At 42.6% G+C, this 16253-nt stretch overlaps 1 protein-coding gene across 1 annotated transcript in view; it reads right to left on the bottom strand.

Annotated features, from left to right (window-relative positions):
• The window catches only part of NOX5 (NADPH oxidase 5), a 70341-nt gene extending 60215 nt beyond the window's left edge, over positions 1-10126 (bottom strand). The window contains exon 1 of the mRNA XM_073650864.1: positions 10066-10126. The gene's annotated coding sequence lies outside the window, so the exon portion shown is untranslated. The remainder of the gene's footprint in view (positions 1-10065) is intronic.
• Between the last annotated feature and the right edge of the window lie 6127 nt (positions 10127-16253).

Below are 16253 nucleotides of genomic sequence, written 5' to 3'. Positions count from 1 at the left end.
ATTTAGCATACACTGCTATTGCCTAGCCACAGATTTTCAATGATGTTCAGACCAGGGGACTGTGAGAGCCATAGTAAAACCTTCAGCTTGCGCCTTTTGAGGTAGTCTATTGTGGATTCTGATGTGTGTTTACGATCATTATCCATTTGTAGAAACCATCCTCTTTTCAACTTCATCATTTTACAGATGGTGTTATGTTTGCATCAAGAATTTGTTCCCTGTACCATTGGCTGCAACACAACCATAAAGCATGATTGATCTACCCCCATGCTTAATGGTTGGCGAGATGTTCTTTTCCTGAAATTCAGTGCCCTTTTTTCTCCACACATACCTTTGATTATTGTGGCCAAAGACTTCTATTTTAACCACATCGGTCCACAGGGCTTGTTTTCAAACTACCTCAGGCTCGTTTAGATGTTCTTTTGCATACTTCTGAGGCTCAATTTTATGGTGAGGATGCAGGAGAGGTTTTCTTCTGACGACTCTTCCAGGAAGGCCATATTTGTGCATGTGTCTCTGAACAGTAGAACAATATATCACAACTCCAGAGTCTGCTAAATCTTTCTGAAGGTCTTTTGCAGTCAAGCAGGGGTTCTGATTTGCCTCTCTAACAATCCTATGAGCACCTCTCACTGGCATTTTGCTTGGTCTTCCAGACCTTATCTTGGCCTCCACTTTTCCTGTTAATTGCCATTTCTTAATTACATTTCCAACTGAGGAAAGGGCAACTTGAAAATGCTTTGCTGTCTTCTTATAAACTTCTCCTGCTTTGTGGGCCTCTACCATTTTCATTTTCAGAGTGCTAGGCAGCCGCTTAGAAGAACCCATGGCAGCTGTTTTTTGGCACAAGGTTAGAGGAAGCTGGGTTTTTATAAAGCTGGGAAATTTGCATCACCTGGCCTTTCCTAAAGATGGTGAACAAGAATCCATAACCCTAACAGGCTAATTAAGGTTTGAAACCTTAGTCAAAGTTATTTGAGCACACAAATCTCCAAGGGTGCCCAAACTTTTGCAGTGGCCCATTTTCCTTTTTGTAATTTTTAAAATGAAAAAAAAAAAAAAAGACTACGTATATATATTTTTTTGGCCAAAAATATAAAGGAAATGTGATATATTTAACTTTGGACCTTTTAAAGGTCATTTCATCTTCAACTTGCTTAACTGTTCACAATAACAATATTTTTTTTTCTAACTAATTTTTATTAGAGATTTTTACAAGTTTTAACTTTAAAAGAAACATTATAACATTTTGTTTGGATCCATAACACAAGATTTAAGTAAATCAGTTTTAGATAATAGGAAGTAATGTCACTCATCCTCAACCACCCACCAGGATGAGCAACACACTCCTCACAAATTTACCATGTCTATTTTAAAGGGGAAAAGACAGACACAGACACCAAGAGGGAAGGCAGGGAAGGAAGGAAATGTAGGCAATCACCAAGAGAGCGGTAGAAATGTTTAACCAATATGTTGCGCCCAGTAGTAGTCCCAAGGAGCCCAAACCACCTCAAACCGATGCACTGTCACGTTTAAACTAGTTGTTAAATATTCCATTCAACATACATCATTCACTAGACTGCAATACTCTAGTCGAGAGGGAGGTGACACCTTCTTCCAACAACATGCAATCACACATCTAGCTGCCATCAACAGGTGAAGTAATTTAGAGGAGTTTCCACCCATCCCTCCAGGGAGAACATTAAGAAAGAAAACAGAGGGATACAATGTAATATCTATGTATAACACCTCCCGAATCGTATCCCTGACCACCTCCCAAAAGGGAACTATATTCCCACAGGTCTAAAAGATGTGCGGTAAGGAACCAACCAAGGAACCACAGCGCCAACAAAGGTTTGAGATTTGGGGATTCATTTTGTTAAGCAGCTTTGGTGTGTGATACCAATACATAAGGATCTTATACTGATTTTCTTTGTACATAGTACAAATAGAGGTCTTTGCTGCCCTCGCCCATATTGTCTGCCATGTCTGGGGGGAGTGGCCTCTTCCCAGGAATCCTTCCCATCTTGCTATGTATGAGTGTCGAAGAAGGGAATCTTCCCTGGCAGAGTTAATTATTTTATAAATATCCAAGATCAGTCCCTTGGTAGACGGACCCTTTTTACATAATATTTCGAAAACAGTAGGGCTAGAGACTTTAAAGGAACCATAAAGAGATCTCGCCAGATGCTTGATTTGCAAATGTTGTAGGAATTAATAACAGTAATTTTGACCAGGGGTGCCCAAACTTTTATATGCAAATGTATCACCAACAGTGTCACCAGTAAAGCACCTCCACACATCATACCACCCCCTTCACGATTCACGATGGATACTACATGTGTAGAAACCTTGAGCTCATCTTTTCTGCATCTCACAGAGACTTGATGGTTGGTACCAAAAATCTCAAATTTTGACTCATCAGATTGCCATGCAGATTTCCATTGATCTCACATCCAGGCATTGTTTTATGGCCCAAATGAGCCTCCTCTTCTTCAATGTGGTCCTCTGTAGTGTCTTCTTTGCAGTAATGCAACCACAAATCCCTGCTTCCCTCTGGACAGCTGATGTTTAGATGTGTCTGCTACTTGGGGTACTAGTCCTACCGTCATGGCGTGTGTTGGGTAGTATACTTTATATTCTTTTTTTACTTGCACACAGCATCATTATTTGATTACTAATAACACAGGTATGCAAAATTTGGGTTTATTAAGAATCAGTCAATGGATTTGAAAAAAATTTCGTTTTCTTATGACCTGATTTAAAAAAACAAAACATGTCTATTTTAACCTTCAGATATGGATTTTGCACAAAGCGCTCATAAAATTACGTACAAGCAAGATGAACAAGAAAAATCTTTATTGTAGCAGAAAATGTACACAATATTATACAGTGGGGCAAAGAAGTATTTAGTCAGCCACCAATTGTGCAAGTTCTCCCACTTAAAAAGATGAGAGAGGCCTGTAATTGACATCATAGGTAGACCTCAACTATGAGAGACAAAATGAGAAAACAAATCCTGAAAATCACATGGTCTGATTTGGAAAGAATTTTTTTTCAAATTTTGGGGGAAAATAAGTATTTGGTCAATTACAAACAAGCAAGATTTCTGCCTCTCACAGACCTGTAAATTCTGGCTCCTCTGTCCTCCACTCATTACCTGTAGCACTGGCACCTGTTTGAACTTGTTATCAGCAGGGCCGGCCCGAGAGATTACGGCGCCCTAGGCGAAACTATTTTGTTGCGCCCCTACTATTCTTGGCAGTAGATGAAAACTTGGGATATAAATTTAGGAGCAAAATAAACCACAACAACAATGATTAATTAACTCTCTCCTAACTCTTTAATCTTCTGAGAAGTTGTATAGGACAATTATATACAAAGTAATCAATAACACAAAACAATAACGACCATAGGTAATTAAAATTTTTGTTTCCTTGCCTTTTTTTTTTTTAAAGGATGACACTAAGTCACCGAGATTAATTTGTTTAGCAACTTCAGATTCTATCGAAATTGTTGCCAACCCAACCAACCTCTCTTGCGTCATATTTGCCCTTAAATATGTTTTAATTAGCTTTAGTTTTGAGAAGCTTCTCTCTCCTGAGGCCACGGACACAGGCAGAGTCAAAAGAATTCTTAGAGCCACCACCAGGTTGGGGACACTTTCTTTCAAGTCAGATTTAAGCAAAAGTTCAAGAACGTCTTTTGGTGATGAATCTTCTGGAACACGTCTTGACATTGCCTGCAGTTCACCACATAGCTCTATGGCATTGATGTCTTTTACTTCGTTGTGTGTAAGAGACTTTTCCAGAGCTTTACACTTATCCAGAACAAATTTGCTTGGTTTTCCCTCAAGTGAACGGATGTGGTACAAAAATCCAAATTTCAATTCCATTTCTTTCAGCTGAGTGAACCGCTCATCAACTGAATTTATAGCAGTATCTAAGATCGCAAAGTAAAAGTTAATTTTGAAACTCTGTTTCTCATCTCTTATGGGCTTTCCCTTCATAAGAGAACTGTCTGTTTTTTTTCTTTAAACGTTTTGGCGCAGAACTTGACTCAAAATTAGCTGGTATGCCAAGCTCTTCTGCGATTTCCCTCGCATCAACTAACAGCTTCTCAAACTCTTCATCGCTTCTTAATGATTGCAGATATTTCTTTGTTTTGTCAAGGTGTTGAGAAGCAGCAGCTAAATCGAATTCTTGTGACTGAAGTAACTTACTTGTCAAATTGATTTCGTACAAAATGTTGAACCATACTAGAACAGATGTAACAAAAGAAAAGGTTCCAACTTGTTTAGCAAGACCTTGAGCTTCTAGCCGGGAGACATTTCCAGAGCTTCCTGTGAGACTAATATTTTCTGCTATGTCCATTAGGGCATCATGGACTTCGCTCAATTGGTAACGGAGGGGGGCCAGAGCATCAATTCTACTTTCCCACCTTGTTTCGCTTAGAGGTTTTAGAGTCAGAGATGGCAAATGACGCACGAGTACTTCCCAACGCTGAGTTGACGAAGAGAAAAATACGTAGAGATTTTGAACTAACAGGAAAAAAATTGTCGCTCCAAAACAACATTTAGCGGCATCGTTGACGACTAAGTTTAGAGAATGGGAGCTGCAAGGCACAAAGAATGCACGTGGGTTTATGTCCAAAATTCGTCTTTGTAGTCCAATGTTTTTTCCCTTCATGTTGCTCCCATTGTCGTAGCCTTGCCCTCGTAAGCTGTCCACAGAGAGCGACAGTTCTTCAAATTTGTTCAAGACAGCGGCTGTCAAACCACCTCCAGTTGTATCAGAAAAAGGAATGAATCCCAAGAAGTGCTCTTTAATTTCAAACTTTTTGTCTTCTGATGTGGAAACAAACTGAACAATGATAGTCATTTGTTCAACATGAGACACGTCAGAAGTACAATCCAGCACTACAGAAAAGTATTTTGCAGTTTTGACATCGTCAAGAATCTTTTCCTGAATACCATTACTTAGCAGTTGAATCATCTCATTCTGTATTGTTTTTCTCAAATAAAGTGCATGAATCTCTTTGTCCCGGATTTTCCGAATGTGCTCACACATGATGGGATCGAACATAGCCAAATATTCCACAAATTTCAAAAAGTTCCCATTATTAGATGCAAACAATGCATCATTTGATCCACGGAACGCTAAGTTTTTGCGTACCTAGTACCCTCACCAGAGCTATCAACCTTTCTAAAATTTGATGCCAGTATTTTTCTTGCTCTTCAATTTTGCGTAAGTGTTCTTCCTCAATGGTCTTGTTCATCTTAAGTCTATTTTCGAGTTCCTTCCATTTTTGAAAGCTAATCATGTGATCTTTGCTTTTTTCATGGCTGGCTAAAATAGCAGATATGTTTTTCCAGTCATTTACACCATCAGTACCTAAGGCTGAGCGTTTGATGATTCCTAGTTGAAGTGATGAGTCTGAAAACAACGTGCAGCAAAAACAAAAAACTGAATTTTTCTGAATAGAATACGTTAGCCAATTGCGTTCAAGACTTTCACCATTAACAAGACGACGTTTATAGTGAACCCAAGAAAATTTTCTACGATTAGTGTCCAAAGGAAAATCGAAATCTTTAACTTGTGTGGGGCCGAGTTTTACTACATCTAGGCGTAAGTCATCATTGATTACGGTCCACGTAGCGGGATCGTCCGAATAGTCTTTGCGTAGTATTTCTATAGATGTACCAGCCTCCATGTCAGTACTGGTACTTTGATCAGATCTACCACCAGATATTGATGGTTGTAGTTCACTATTTTCAGCATGAGAAACAAATTCTATTTCCACATTCGATATTTCCGAGGCAACAGAAGCCTGTTGTTCCAACGTTTGGAATTCCGCATCTTCATTTCTATTGCTTAGATATTTTAAAAATGACCCTTTGATTTTTTAAAGTGATTTCTCCTCCTCAGCTTTTCTTTTACGGTTCTGAAACCCCGAAAGTTTTTTCTTCTTATCAGCCATGACTCGTTACAACACACAGCATTTACCTAAAAGTTAACGCGCCGATTAAAATTGTTATCTGAACATTATATAATACGATTTTACTTTTAAGACAAAAAACACAAATTTCTTTAACAATTTCCAATGTTTCCAATATTTTTGAAAATCAAAACAATATACCTACCTCGCAGCGCCTAACACTTTAGAACCTAGGCCAAAAATTTGCTAAAAACCTCCTATTTTCTATTTGCATTCATGAAACCTCATGGAACAATGAATCTAATGAATATACAAAATAACAGCAATGGCTCACATGATAAAGCATGCAAACAGTAGAGACATACCTCGAAAATATTATAATCGCGCGCGCCGATATGCAAAAAACGTAGATACTATCTCCCTTGCCTTAGCTGGCCTGACTGGCAGTCCAGGCAGTCTACGCCAATGCGTCAAAACAGACTCCTCCCACTAGCCGCATCGACTGCTGATGACATCTATCAATATAATCGCCAACTAGTACCTAAAGTCCAAACTACGTATAAATAGGCCATATGGTACACCTACCTTTTAAGTATACGTATTTTTTTCTCTCGGGCGCCCCCTTAGTGTAGTGTGTGCATTTTTGGCTGTTTGCTTTGCCAACATTTGAAAACTTAGGAGCAAAATAAACGCGCGGGATCAAACACCTGTCAGCAGACGATGCAAACGACTCACGTCCGTAGTTTAGCGCCTCCTTTCCGTGCGTAAATTGAAGCTCAACGGTTTTTCTTTTAAATTTATGGTAAAAAAATTTATGTACACTTTTCTTTCCATCTCTAAAACTTTTTGCCTTTTGAAAAGATTTTTTATAATTTTTTCTATTTTTTTCTCTGGCGCCCCCTTAGGGTCGGCGCCCTAGGCGGCCGCCTAGTTCGCCTATACGTTCGGGCCGGCCCTGGTTATCAGTATAAAAGACACCTGTCCGCAACCACAAACAATCACACTACAAACTCCATTATGGTGAAGACCAAAGAGCTGTCGAAGGACATCAGAAACAAAATTGTAGCCCTACACCAGGCTGGGAAGCCTGAATCTGCAATAGGCAAGCAGCTTGGTGTGAAGAAATCAACTGTGGGAGCAATAATTAGAAAATAGAAGACATACAAGACCACTAATAATCTCCTTCGATCAGGGGCTCTAGACAAGATCTCACTCCATGGGGTCAAAATGATCTCAAGAACGGTGAGCAAAAATCCCACACGGGGGGACCTAGTGAATGACCTGCAGAGAGCTGGGACCAATGTTACACAAGCTACCATCAGTAACAAACTTCGCCGCCAGGGACTCAGATCCTGCAGTGCCAGACGTGTCCCCCTGCTTAAGCCATTACATATCCGGACCCGTCTGAAGTTTGCTAGAGAGCATTTGGATGATCCAGAAGAGTAATGGGAGAACGTTATATGGTCAGATGAAACCAAAGTAGAATTGTTTGTTAGAAACACAACTCGTCGTGTTTGGAGGATAAAGAATGCCGAGTTGCATCCAAAGAATACCATACCTACTGTGAAGCATGGGGATGGCAACATCATGCTTTGGGGCTGTTTCTCTGCCAAGGGACCACGACGACTGATCCGTGTACATGAAAGAATGAATGGGGCCATGTATCGTGAGATTTTGAGTGCAAACCTCCTTCCATCAGCAAGGGCATTGAATATGAAATGTGGCTGGGTCTTTCAGCATGACAATGATCCCAAGCACACTGCCAGGGCAACGAAGGAGTGGCTTCGTAAGAAGCATTTCAAGATCCTGGAGTGGCCTAGCCAGTCTCTAGATCTAAACCCTATAGAAAACCTTTGGAGGGAGTTGAAAGTCCATGTTGCCCAGCGATAGCCCCAAAACATCACTGCTCTAGAGGAGATCTGCATGGAGGAATGGGCCAACATACCAGCAAGAGTGTGTGCCAACCTTGTGAAGACTTACCGAAAACGCTTGACCTCTATCATTGCCAAAAAAGGATATATAACAAAGTATTGAGATCAACTTTTGTAATTGACCAAATACTTATTTTACACCAAAATTTGAAAAAAAATTCTTTCCAAATCAGACAATGTGATTTTCAGGATTTGTTTTCTCATTTTGTCTCTCATAGTTGAGGTCTACCTATGATGTCAATTACAGGCCTCTCTCATATTTTTAAGTGGGAGAACTTGCACAATTGGTGGCTGACTAAATACTTCTTTGCCCCACTGTATATAAAAATGTATTGAACATTCATTCTGCAACTTTATTGAAAATTAATTCTTGCATCTTTTCCTTTTCTCTTCAAAGCTTCTCTTGATGCATTTTCTCTTACAGAAGGCCTGTGGATGTTCTCTGTGAAGCATCCAACAGTAGACCCCCATCATGTTCACGTTCCATCTACCTTGGTATCCTGATGAAATCTTTCTCCTTGCTCTTCGCTAACAGCACCAAGGTTTTCAGGAAAGTAGTCCAAATGGGAATGTAAAAAATGTCATTTCAACTTCATCAGACAACCCAACGCTCTGAAAAGTTTCAGCATGTTCTCCACGATGGACTTATGGTATGCCGCAGCAGTGCCGATCCTCAGGTAGTCAGTATGCTTCTGGGATGTCTAGAGTGTCTTTCACTTTGAAGAGGAACAGTAACTTGGTTAAAAGTGACCAGTGTTTGCTTCTATTTTATTTCTGCTCTTCCTCTGAGTATTGCGTTTTTTCTTGTTGTAAATCCAACTGTTCCGGAAATATGATTCTTTTTTATTTAGTGGTAATTTTTATGGTATCTACCAATAGGGTGTGTCTTACAGATTCATGATGGGCGTATCTTTAGTCTGCTCTGTATAACCATCCTGTGAGTCATGCCCCCTCGGACCATAAAGATTTGCACTAAACGAAAAGGGCCATATTTCTGGAACTGTTTGGCTGATTTAATAAAATCAATAAACAGAATACTCAGTGGAACAGAGCAAAAACTGGCCACTTTTCACCTGGTGACCGATCCTCTTTAACCCTTTCAAGACATTTTTAATCTTTTGATTAACCAGTACACTTGTCTGAGAGCCTAACATAAAAACAACAGGGATGTGAGGACTCTAGAAAGTAAGTTTTGAAGAATTACTTATTATTATAGAAGGGCAGAGATAGCACAGAATATGTTCTGTCCCTTGTCAGATGCATCTGTGGATTGGGCTGAGTGTCCTCTGATTGTGACAGTCCTGATAGAGAGAGGCATAGTCACAAAAACAATAGAGACAGTCATGTCTGCTGTTTGTAGAGACAGCTGCTTTCAAGGATGCTGTCAGCCTGCTACTTGCATACTCGGCTGTGTTGTGTATATGGCAATCACATCCCAACAACCCCGATATTTCATATGGTCACCCAGAAAGGACCATGAGTGCTCCTGTTTGTAAGGAAGACTATTCCCTGTATTGCTACAGTGAAAACTGTGGTTTAAACAATTAATAATCCCATTAACACCACTTCGCTGAACTCTAAAAACACTTCAAGAGATGGATAATATCAGACGTTTTTTCACCAGCGGGCTAAATTGGATTTTCACCCGTTTTTGGTCAGTTTGTTCCTTTTTTGGATCGGCCAGCATGTATCAGCTGTGAGGTTCCCTTTAAAGAGGGGCTATACAAGTTAACAAGTTGTAACAATTAACACACCATCTGCTTTCTGGTCAAAGCAGTCTTTCAGTATAAGCCTGCAGCTGTTGTATACTCCAACAGTATCATGGGTGCCAGTCAGGTCATCTGCAGTGTCCCCATCGACTGGGCTGCATTATGCAGCCTGCATAGGTGCCAACCTTTTGTTATAGGATCAGCCAGAAGATGATTTACAAATATATAAAATTCTAATTAGGTCTTGTAACTGCGTATATTGTTAGCATTACTTAACTGAACCCAAATGAGTAAGTGACAGTGTACATATGAGGCGATCAGTGAGGTCACGGTGCACAGACCTCACCAATAAAATCTTCTATAATGCCTAGTTAAGGTGGACCTTCACTTTACATATTGCACATTGACTATAATTCTATCCTGAAACATTACCAACAAGATACATCAGAAAAACCAACCTCAAATTAGTGAAGAATAAAATCACTTACAGAAGAAATGGTGTCCCTCTCCTCCAGCGTCAGTCTCCTGTATAATTTGGAGTATATACTTAGAGGTGACAGTGCTCCTCTTATATAGAAGTGACCTCCATGATTAATTACATGAGGACAATACAATGATTGAGCGCATGACAAACGGGTGAATGTGCACAAGACATCTGGTCATGACAGGAGAGCACCCAACGTATCCTGAGACCTGGAAAGTCTATTTATGACACTAAATGAAGAACATTTGGTTTTCCTTTTATTGTGAGCAAACAAAAAGTAGGATAAAATAACTTTTTAACCTTCAGTGTGCATAACTATTCAGCCCACCCCCCCAAAGTCAGTACTTTGTGGAGCCTCCTTTTGTGGAAATTACTGCCACAAGTGGCTTTGGATAAGTCTCTATGAGCTTTCCACATCTTGCCACTGGGATTTTTGCCCAGTACTCAACACAAAACTGCTCCATCTCCTTCAAGTCCGATGGTTTCTTCTGGTGAACAGCAATCTTCAAGTCTGACCACAGATTCTCAATTGGATTAAGGTCTGGGCTTTGACTAGGCCACTCCAGAACATTTACACGTTTCCCCTTAATCTACTCCTGTGTTGCTTTAGCAATATGCTTTGGGTCATTGTCTTGTTGGAAAGTGAACCTCTGTCCCAGTCTCAAATCACTGACAGACTAAAACAGGTTTTGCTCAAGAATATCCCTGTATTTCACTCCAACCGTCTTCTCTTCGACTCGGACCATTTTCCCTGTCCATGCTGACGAGAAAATCCCCCATGATGCTGCCACCACCATGCTTCACTGTGGGGATTGGTGTTCTGGGGTGATGAGCTGTGTTGGTTTAGAACCAAACATAGCGTTTACCGTGGTGGCCAAAAAGTTCAATTTTGGTCTCATCTGACCACAGCACCTTCCTCCATACATTTGGGGAGTCTCCTACATTTCATTTGGCAAACTCGAAACGAGACTTACACACAAAAATTGTAAGTAAAGGCTTTTTCTGGCCACTCTTCCATAAAGGCCACCTCTATGGAGTGTACGGCTTAGTATGGTCGGTTGAACAGACACTCCAGTCTCTGCTTGGGAACACTGCAGCTCCTTCAGGGTTACCTTTGGTCTCTGTGCTGCCTCTCTGATTAATGCCCTCCTTGAATAGGATGAGAGTTTTGGTGGGCGGCCCTCTCTTGGGAGGTTTGCTGTGGTACCATGTTCTTTCCATTTGACGATAATAGATTTGATGGTGATCCGGGGAATCATCAGAGATTGGGATATTTTTTTATATAACCCAACCCTGCCTTGTACTTCTCAACAACTTTGTCCAAGACTTGTTTGGAGATCTCCTTGGTCTTCATGGTGTTTGGTTAGTGGAGCCTCTTGCTTAATGATGTTGCAGCCTCTGTGGCCTTTCAGGAAAGGTAAAGTGTATATACTGACAGACATGTGACACTTAGATTACACACAGGTGGACTTCCTGTCACTAAGCATGGGACTTAGGAAGGTAATTGCTTGCACCAGAAATTTTTAGGAGCTTCAAGGCAAAAGCGGGAATTGCATGTGCACATGCCAATTTTTGGTTATTTGATCCCATAAATTTAATTTATGCCTATTTTTTCTCACTGCACCAATTTAGCCCATTTAGTGCTGATACATCACACACAAAGCGGATTGCAAAGATATTTAAACACAGGTTGTAATGTAACAAAATAGGTAAAAAGCCAAGGGGGTGAACACTGTTGCATGCCACTGTACATTCATGTGTCGATGCACAGAATGGCAGTGGGTATCTTGACCCAAAATTGACAGCCTATGGCATGCCTTTGAGGCTGTTGAGCTTGGGTCGGGAGACCCATGGCCAGTCCATCACACATCAGCCATGGGGTTTACAACTTAAAGGATGTGGACACCTTTAGGAACATTTTTTTTATTTTACACAAATGCATGTATGTATCTTTGATAAAAATAATTTTTGGATTTTTGTTATTGGCTTTAATTTGCACTGTTTATGGCAGGCTGCTGAATGACTTATCTGAGAGACCATCAGTGAGCTCTTTCTGATAGGAAAGTCTAGAACTCCTACCTGTCTTCTGAGCTCCTTTCAGATGATTATATGACAACATCAAAGAGGAGCTTAGAAGAATAAAGATGAGAGTTATAAACCCTCAGAACGGCAGATAGGCGGATTCTCACTCATTCGGCTGCCAGCAATTGACACAGAGGCTATAAAATGCAAATGGTGCAAGATTTTTAACCCTTTAAGGACATAACAAATTTTCATTTTTGCACTTTTATTTTTTCCTCTTCTTCTTCAAGGAACCATAACTTTTTTTAGATTTTATTTTTTCGCTGACATAGCTGTATGAGGGCTTGTTTTTTGTGGAACAAATTGTAGTTATGATTGACATCATTCATTTTACTACATAATGTACTGAGAAACATGGGAAAAAAATTCAAGGTGGTGAAATAATGAAAAAAAAAAAAAAAAAATGTAATTCTCGCTTTTTTTTTTTTTTTTTTTTTTTGGGGGGGGGGGGGTTCCTTTTCATTGCAGGGGCCATGGTGGACTACCTGGCAGTATTCTTTCCTCCAGTGATAATCTACTGTTGATAAAACATTGATTTTTATCAAAACTACAGCAAGCAGCTGTCACGCTGTCTCTGTGTACTGGAGGTAGGGGGCCTAAGCTGACCCTGAGCTGGGGCCCTGACTAATCCCTCTACCTGGAGGTACTGTTAAAGGTACAGAGGTCCAGGCCGCCAGCGTATCCCCTACCTCCTGAGGATCCCTGCACCTAAGTAATCTAGTCCTGAGAAGGACCCCGATCACAACAAAAGGGGACAGGTAATAATATGCCAACACTCAGTACTTAGACGAACGAGACAGTACAAGGGTAAAACCAAAACCACCTTGCATACAAAAACTACACAACTACAACAGAGGGAACACCAACGGGAAAGGAGATAAATGATAAAGCGAGGAAGGGAAAAAACACTCCAAATACACTTATCTCTGAAACTCCAAATACCACGATCCGCTCTGTTAGTCTGCATGAAATGCTTTCACCGACACTTCCCTAACAGAGCAGCAGACATATGAAGGAATCTCACTACTGCAGAATTGATTGCAGCTGGGCGAGGCTGGACCTTGTCTAGCACAGAGAGAGAGAGTTAACTCCCTCACTGCCGAAAAGCACAAAGCACCAAAAACTCAGCTGCGAGAAGTCAGACTGTGCAATCGTGACGATCTTCGTGGCGACACAACCATGACAGCAGCCTGGTAAGTGACACAAAGCTGGAATCAGGGTCTATATATCTACATTATGCTGCGCTACTAGGTTGAAAAAACCTGGAGACAGATTCCCCTCAAGATGGCAATGGAACCTCCCTAACTATTGGTCCCCTGTACAGCTGCCCGAGTTGTGAATGGAGCTGCCCCCTTTGTGAATGGAGCTGTAGTGACCATGTGCGACTGACCACTACTGTATTCACTGTCTACAGAAGTGGTGGCATACGCTCTCTACTGCTCCATTCACACAGGGGAACATGGAAATGTAGCACCCTGAGGATTCGGCTGCTACAGGGGTATTACACCTCAAGCCAGAGGTGTGGTATTCCACTCCCGGGTAAGGATGGAGTGTGGAACTGAGCTCAGTAGGCTGCATGCACTACATACATCCCATTTCCGGGGGACAGACCAATGGTACTCCCACTAGAGAAATGTGCAGGTACGACAGTGTCTGTCCCTGGCTGGAGTGGGAGGGGGGTGGAACATCCCAGTAGTGTAGGGGCAGATAGGGGGAGCAGTCTGGGTAATGCTAGGAGCTCATTGGGTGCTGGTCACCTGAGCTCACACATAGAGAGAGTATATAAGGTGGGAACCATCTTAGATCAGGGTCAGTCTGTCAGAGTTGAGTAAGAGAAGCAGAGCAGCTCAGCCAGCTCCAAGGCCAAGAGAGAGAGAGAGAGGAGAAAGAAGGACCCAGAGGGGGAGAAGAGGGAACTCCAAGAACCCAAAATTAGACCAGAGGGTGAAGAGTTGGCACAAGGGTACCGGATCCCAAGCTGGTGGAGGGCCCTAATCCTTAGCCAGAGACCGGAGGTCGTGGGCAGGATCTGCCACGACCACCCACTAAATCCACCCGGAAGGCAAACCGTGAATAGGGTCAGGGAACCCAGAGACAAGGGTTTTACCAACAAGAGGCCCGAGGGAGCCGGACTTAGGTGGATCCCTGGTGGGGAAGGCCAGAGAGAAGGACAAGTCAGAAAGGGAGCTCAGGACCACGCTCCAGAATCACCTGGGGGTTGGCCGAGTCCAGGACCTGGTGGACGCAGCACGGCTCGGGCGGTCACTCAAGGCCGGAGTGACCAACACAAAAGCAGTAAGTAAAACCCTGAACTGCACAGCCCGACTCGGAGTCTTATTACCACTCTCACTGCACCACCACAACCACCACCCTCTACAACTGACCCCCTGAGGCTATACCCCTCCCGTTGGGGGTTATACTACCTGAGCTGCACACACACCACCAGCCTCAGCGGACCCTGCTGCAGCGGCGGCCGTAGTGACCGCAAATCAACGGGTGGCGTAGTCCAGGGTTCCCCAACTCCAGTCCTCAAGGCCCACCAACAGGTCATGTTTTCAGGATTTCCTTAGTATTTCCCAGGTGATAATTGCATCACCTGCATAGGCAATAATTCCATCACCTGTGCAATACTAAGGAAATCCTGAAAACATGACCTGTTGGTGGGCCTTGAGGACTGGAGTTGGGGAACCCTGGCGTAGTCGACACTAAAGAACATCCAGTAACATCTGTAGGACTGCCACACACTGAGCTTGACACCCTGGGCACGGACCGGGTCACCACCACTCGGAGACTACAACCCCCATCTGATCCGGCTCCGGGTATCCCCCAAACAACACTGGCCCAGGGGGCGCGTCAGAAACCCATTTCTTGAGTATATGCCACAAACGTCTAATAGGTGCTGCTCCTAGTTTTGGGACCATCATCTATCTTGAAAGCAGGAACCCATTTTCAAACTTGTATTGATCAGAAAAGTATGAGATGGGATTACCGCTTTAATCTGCACAGCTCCTCTTGCTCTATTCCATGCCGCAGGTACATCACACAGCACATCCAAGCTGCACGTACATCACACAGCACTTCCAAGCTGCACGTACATCACACAGCACTTCCAAGCTGCACGTACATCACACAGCACTTCCAAGCTGCACGTACATCACATAGCACTTCCAAGCTGCACGTACATCACACAGCACTTCCAAGCTGCACGTACATCACACAGCACTTCCAAGCTGCACGTACATCACACAGCACTTCCAAGCTGCACGTACATCACACAGCACTTCCAAGCTGCACGTACATCACACAGCACTTCCAAGCTGCACGTAAATCACACAGCACTTCCAAGCTGCACGTACATCAGACAGCACATCACACAGCACTTCCAAGCTGCACGTACATCACACAGCACTTCCAAGCTGCACGTACATCACACAGCACTTCCAAGCTGCACGTACATCACACAGCACTTCCAAGCTGCACGTACATCACACAGCACTTCCAAGCTGCACGTACATCACACAGCACTTCCAAGCTGCACGTATATCACACAGCACTTCCAAGCTACCAGGTTTCCCTTTAATGGTTTTCAGCAATGTGTAGCCTATTTTTTAAGATAATTTCTGTCTGATTTCGAAATTCAGACCTGGTGATCATGATCCATTTTTTTACTGTCCATGTTCTTCATCTGTCTTTTATTAGAGCACCACGCCAGCGTTTTTTGTATTTTATTGCTGAGCTGCAGTGGTGCAATTAATCTGAAATTCGCTGCCCCTTGTCTCACACTTACCAGCCACCATCTTCAACTGTTCCCAGGGCTGCTCTGGTCGTCTTCTGCAGGTTGTGACCTGAGTGATCCGGAAGTCACAACTCAGTGTAAGTCTATGAGAGGCAGAACGAGGCTCCCATAGACTTACACTGAGAGCTTGTGGCCGTTACCTCTGACTTCCGGTCAGTCAGGAGCTGCAGTCACAAGATGGTGGTGGGGGATCGGAGCGGCACTGGGAGCAGCTGAAGACGGCAGCTGGTAAGTATAAGCAGGGGGCAGGGAACTTAGATTAGTGACACCACTCCAGCACTGAAATAAAAAACACTGGAGTGGTGCTTTAATAA

Source organism: Phyllobates terribilis, unplaced genomic scaffold, assembly GCF_046119375.1.
Source record: "Phyllobates terribilis strain yellow unplaced genomic scaffold, ASM4611937v1 Scaffold_11__3_contigs__length_659146591, whole genome shotgun sequence".
In the NCBI taxonomy this organism is placed as follows: Eukaryota; Metazoa; Chordata; class Amphibia; order Anura; family Dendrobatidae; genus Phyllobates; species Phyllobates terribilis.
The sequence above is the reverse complement of the archived record's forward strand: the minus strand, read 5'-3'. Positions and strand labels throughout refer to the sequence as shown.